The sequence below is a fragment of the Mus caroli genome, chromosome 16 (assembly GCF_900094665.2).
Source record: "Mus caroli chromosome 16, CAROLI_EIJ_v1.1, whole genome shotgun sequence".
In the NCBI taxonomy this organism is placed as follows: domain Eukaryota; kingdom Metazoa; phylum Chordata; class Mammalia; order Rodentia; family Muridae; genus Mus; species Mus caroli.
In genome coordinates, this window is record NC_034585.1 from 19015601 (window position 1) to 19021801 (window position 6201).

The 6201-nt window shown below is 41.8% G+C and overlaps 1 protein-coding gene across 1 annotated transcript in view; it reads left to right on the plus strand.

The window, feature by feature from the left end:
- The window catches only part of Map3k13 (mitogen-activated protein kinase kinase kinase 13), a 147315-nt gene that overhangs the window by 2571 nt on the left and 138543 nt on the right, over positions 1 to 6201 (plus strand). The window lies entirely within an intron of this gene.

Here is a 6201-nt window from a genome sequence, read left to right on the forward strand (position 1 = left end):
CTAATGTTGCATGGAACACTCTGCAGCTAATGTTGCATGGGACACGCTGTGGCTAATGTTGCATGGGACACGCTATGGCTAATGTTGCATGGGACACGCTGTGGCTAATGTTGCATGGAACACTGTGGCTAATGTTGCATGGAACACTCTGCAGCTAATGTTGCATGGGACACACTGTGGCTAATGTTGCATGGGACACGCTGTGGCTAATGTTGCATGGGACACGCTGTGGCTAATGTTGCATGGGACACACTGTGGCTAATGTTGCATGGGACACGCTATGGCTAATGTTGCATGGGACACACTGTGGCTGATGTTGCATGGGACACGCTGTGGCTGATGTAAATAATGAAGTGGAGCCACAGATTCATTACTAACTGAGAAAAGCACTAAGAACCATGTGTGCAGCATGCTTTCATTTGTGGTTTTAAAAGCACCATATATCTGTATATACACATGCATGCATGCATGCATACATACATACATACATACATACATACAAAAAGCACCATATATCTGTATATACACATACATACATATAAAAGTACCATATATCTGTATATACACATACATACATACATACATACATACATATAAAAAGCACCACATATCTGTATATGCACATATATACATACATACATACATACATACATATAAAAAGTACCATATATCTGTATATACACATACATACAGATAGGTTTCTTCAAACCGAAACAAGCAATGGATGTATAAAGAAGGAAGAATTAGCTAGTTTCTTTATACTTTCTGCCAGCTTTGCTCCTTTTGCTCTCAGTGTGTATTCTCACAATACTACGAAACAAGCACCAAAGCTGTGGCCAGTTTACTAAACACAGGACCCATCGCTACTCCTTAGGACTGTCTTTACCTCAGCACTCTTAGGACTAGGGCCATATAATGCTCTACTCCTTTTTCAGAGCTGCAGGGACAGCTTGGTGGCATTATATTGGTTTTAGACTTTCACATTAAATTGGTACTATTAATATGAATTCGTGCACAGTGAATGGTATGGCTCTGACTTGACCAAGTGCAGTGATTGCTCTTGCCTCTGCTTGCAAGGTAGGTTTCTACTCTTTGCTGTGGTTCGTCTGAGTGGCTTGGCGTCACTAAATGGGATGGGGTCTGTTTTTTTTAAGTGCTTTCCAGTCTTGTGGTACTAAAGATCAAACCTATTGCTCTATTCTGTTCTAGGCTAGTACTGTACCCTGCCCGGGGACTCTGTTCTATTTAAGCGACTCTTAAAACTATTGTTTCATTTTGTTTTGTTTTTCTTAGAATGTTAAAATTTATGATATATGTGTATTCATGATTCATGTTCGTGTGTGTGTGTGTGTTTTATCTGCATGTATATCTGTGTACCACACACATGTGCCTGGTGCCCAGGGGAGCCAGAAGAGTGACAGATTCCCTGGGACTATAGTGTTACCGACATTGTGAGCCACAGTGTCGGTACTAGGAATTGAACCCAGGTCAAGCTAGTGCCCTAACAGCTGAGCCACTTCCCCAGCTGCCCCACTTTCTCCATGACGTTTACAGCCATTTCAAGACATTCAGGGAATGACTTGTTCTCTCTCAATAAAATCAGCAAGCCAGAAAGAAAAGTCAGAGAACCATGTCTGGTAGTTTTATTATGTACTGCTTTGAATTGGCTAATTTCCTTGGAGTCAGCAAAAATGTCTGGTGACTTTTATTTCTCCAGTGTCTTTGTCTTTTCAAACTTTTATTGTGGGACGTTTAGAATAATAGCATTAGGAGCCTTAGCCTTACAATATGAGTGGGGGGATTGTTCAAGAATCTAAAAATAGTCTTTATTAATGAAACTTGTTTTGAGAATAGGCTATACACACTACATACGTATGTATGTTACACTACTGGTTGTATATCTTGTTAAAAATCCAATGAATGTCATTAAATCTAGGGTCTGGGTCATGATTAATGGAAAGGGCAGGTTTTTAATTGTTTAGATATTTAGGTATTTACATTTTTTTCATGTGTATAGGTGTTTTTCTCCTGCAGGCATGTCTGTACCATGTGCAGAAATTTCCCTCAGAGGCCAGAAGAGGTGGGGCAGATCCACTGGGACTGGAGTTAGGGATAATTAAGAGCCACCATGTGGGTTCTGGGAATGGAACCCAGGTCCTCTGAAAAAGTATCCTGTGCTCCCCAGGCCTGAGCCATCCTTCCAGCCCTGGACGTGTGCTTTAACTGCTGTTACATACTGTTTTGTATAGTGCATACCGTTGTCTCTTTAAAGCGATGCTTTTCCCCTTAAGGTCTTTGAGGTTGATCTCTGTTGTCTTGACCTTACTCTCTTTTCCCGTTGGTGATAAATAACCAAAGCAATGTAAGGGATAAAGGGCTAATTTTAGCTCACAAGTCCTGGTTATGGTCGTTATGGAGAGGAAATCAAGGCATCAGGAGCTTGAAGCAGCTGGTCATTTTGAGTCCACAGTTGGAAGGAGAGCAAAGGGTCCATGTATTACAGTGCTCAGCTTGCTGTCTCCGCTCTAGGCATTCCCCTGCTTAGGGAATGGTGCCTCCCGTAGTGCCTGGGTCTTCCCACCTTAGTTACATATGATCTATATAATTCCCCACTGACATGCCAAGAGGCCCACCCATCTCCTACATGATTTTAACTTGTGCCAGGTAACAACACCAGCCCTCAGAGACGCAAAGGGATATTGTCAGGATAGGATAAGATATCTGCAGTGCTAGTCTTGTTTTGCTGAAGGGGAAAAAAAATACCATTACTGAATTTACTTCCCTGAGTGAAGATGCTAAATACTGAAGATGATAAGAAATAAAGGAGATGAACGTGAACAGTATCTGAAGAATGTATAACATTGAAAATGATACATTTGTTTGCCTACTTAGTGTCTGTCTCTCTGTCTCTGTCTGTCTGTCTCTGTCTCTCTCTCTTTCTCTCTCTCTCTCTGTCTTTCTCTCTCTCTCTCCTAGAGTGCCAGAATTCCAGATAGGAAGTTATTCAAAGCCAGCCATTTTAAGACCCGGGCTAATTCATGATTTTGAGAGTTGCTTACAGATTTTTAGACGTTCTAGGATTATCCTAATGGTTCAAATGTCAGGAATGTAGCAGATCCCGAGACTAGAAACTTTAAGCTTTACCAAATCGTTGGGTTGGGTAGGCGATGGCTCAGTGCGTGAAGAGGTGTGGCTGAGGGTTTAAGATTCTGTTTGTAATAGGAAGAAAGGAGAGGGAGAAGCTCAGTGCATTGTTTTCCCACTTCAGATAAGACAGGCCCTTAGGCCTTTCCTGCCGTTTCGGTGTGTGTGACCACGGTCCAGCAGATCTTGCTAACATGGAAAGGCATGAACTGTACAAAGATGATTTAATTAGAGACATACCCTAAAGGTATACAAGAACTCTCCATTAATTATTTTGTTTTTTATTGTTTTGTTTATATAAATGAATACCCTGATGAGGTAACTTAGCAGAGTTAGAACTGTTTTTCTTTTCTGTTTTTGTTTTTGTTTTCTTCTTCCCGTAAAATATAACATTGTGGAAGACCTGAGGAACTTACAGAGTTTGTTTGTTTTCTGTCCACTGTGAGTCCAGAAGTGATTCTGAATGGAGAAGACGTAGGACCGGTCAGTGGTAGGATGGACTGTGCTTGGAAGGTGAGGTCCTTGTGCTTAGGATGGCGGAAGTGAGCCCAGATGTCGGGAAGCCAGGAGCAGGGCAGAGGGGCTGCAGCGAATGAATCATAGAAGTTTTTACTATGGCATAGTAAACTGATTATTGTAGATGCATCCCTATGCCTTAGTTTAATTAGTAATTCCTTAGTGTGTATGTGTGTGTGTGTGTGTGTGTGTGTGTGTGTATGTGTGTGGGGGTGTGGGTGTATGGGTGTGTGTGTGTGTGTATGGGTGTGGGGGGGGTGGGGGTGTATGGGTGTGTGTGTGTGTATGTGTGTGTATGGGTGTGGGTGTGCATATGTGTGTATGGGTGTGGGTGTGGGTGTGCATATGTGTGTATACCAGAGGTTGCTGTCAGTATGTTCCTCAATCACTTTTCACCTTATTTTTTCAGACAGGTACCTGGAGCTCTCAGTTTGGACTAGGCTGGCTGGCAGTAAGCCCCCAGGATTCTCCTGTTCTCACACTAGGTACTAACTAGGGTTACGAATGTGATATCACATGATGTCACATGAATTCAGGCCTTGATGCACATAGCAAGCACTTTACCAATTGAGCTGTCTTCCCAGACTCAACAGTTTTGTTTGTTTTTAAAGATCTATGTACGTATGTGGGTACATCTGCACACCAGAAGACAGCCTCAAACAGCTGTGAGCTGCCGCGTGGGTGTTGGGAATTGAACTCAGGACCTTTGGAAGAGCAGTGAGTGTTCTTAAGCATTGAACCATCTCTCCAGCTCCCAACGAAACAGTTTTTTTAAAGCTTGCAGTTTTCTTGGAAACAAAGCAAGCAGATAAAGTAAAATAATTAAAAGGTAGTTACAATGAAATCAGTATATCATTGAACTGAAAAACCTTTTTCAGAGAATGGCGAGGTGGCTCAGTGGCTAAGCAGTACTTACTGCACACATCTGAGGTCCAGAGTCTGGAGTCCAGCACCTGTGTAACAAGCCCCACATCTGGCAGACAGCCGTAAGTGTAGCTCCAGCTCTAAGAGATCTGACACCCTGTACACGTGGAGGGGCGCACCTGCTCACACACGTGTGAATGCCTACACCTGTGCATACCTGCCCACACAGATGTGCATGCCCATACACGGACATGTGGATGCCCACACATGTGCACAGTCCCACACACAAATACATTCATTCATGAATTAAACTAACTTTATAAAAAGCCCACTCCAGAAAGATCTAAGAAGGGATGGAACAGATGCCCTTCTGGTCCTCATAGTCCTTTTATAATTATCAGCCTAACTGCTGGAATTTCAGATGGCTGTAACTTTCCTTTAGTTCCACTGTACAAGCTTACAATATTTTTGATATATGCTTTCCATTTGGGACTGGAAAATTATTCTGAATTTTTCTTTTTGAAGGCTTTGGTTTTTTTTTTCTTTATATGCATGTGTGTATGTGTGTATACATGTATATGTATATACATACATACATACATACACATACACACACACACACACATTAAAAAACAAAAAACCTTTCCCCCCAGCTAGGTGTGGTGGTTACCTGCTATTCTAGCCATTAGTAGGTTAAGTCAGGAGGGTCAGAATTCAAGGCCAGCCTGCACGTATCAGGAGACATGCACAAAAAGGCTTCAAACCCCAGTCTCTTCCTGCTCTACAAATTCAGTTTGATTTTGTGCCTTCTTTTCTAAGGAACATTTTTACTTTGATCTTGGAGACTAAAGTTTTAGAAACATCTCATACCTTGGCTGTCAATCCGAGATTCAAGAACGTATCATTCAGTCATTGAATCTTAGTTCAGCCTATAAGTAGTTCTGTGGGAACTTCCAATTCTGTTGCAGTTTGTAGTGGATAATGATAACCAGCAAGATTACGCCAGTAAACGCATGTAGGCTAGATATTTCTAAGACCATTTTTTAAATGTTCTCATTTTGTTCTTTTAGTGTGGTATCTCATGATCTGACTAACTGTTTCACCTCTACAAACTTTTAAACTTGCTAGTAGATTTTCTCTTCTGTTTTTAAGAGGCATCAAGTTTGTGAAGACCATGGCCCATCCTTATGCATTCAAGAGTTGAGTGTGGATGACTTGGAGCTGAAAAACCCCTTCAGAAGCTTCATGTGTCACGTGCATTGAAGCTCTGCATTAAACCCGCTCGCACAAGTAAATGCTCAAAGGGACTGAAGGCCATTAGTACAGTTTTTATGTCTCTTTCTTCTACTTCAGTTTCTTTAGCCATCAGGGTCCTTAATGTTTCTTATCTTACTATAGTAAAGACTCAGAGAAAGGCTCCTTTCCATGAAGTAGTATGTTCTGTGGCCACACGCCTTTATTAGTGGAGATGGGCATTTTCACTTGAGTCTTTTGTTACAGCCTATTAAAAATTTGATTCAGTAATGTGAAAGTGAGGATTAAATATCAAAAAATTACAATATTAGAGATGTATGTGCTTAACATGTGCAAAGCCCCAGGTCCAGTCTGCTGCATTGTGTGGGGTGGTTAGGGGCTGTGTGGATGTGCAAAGCCCCAGGTCCAGTCTGCTGCATTGTG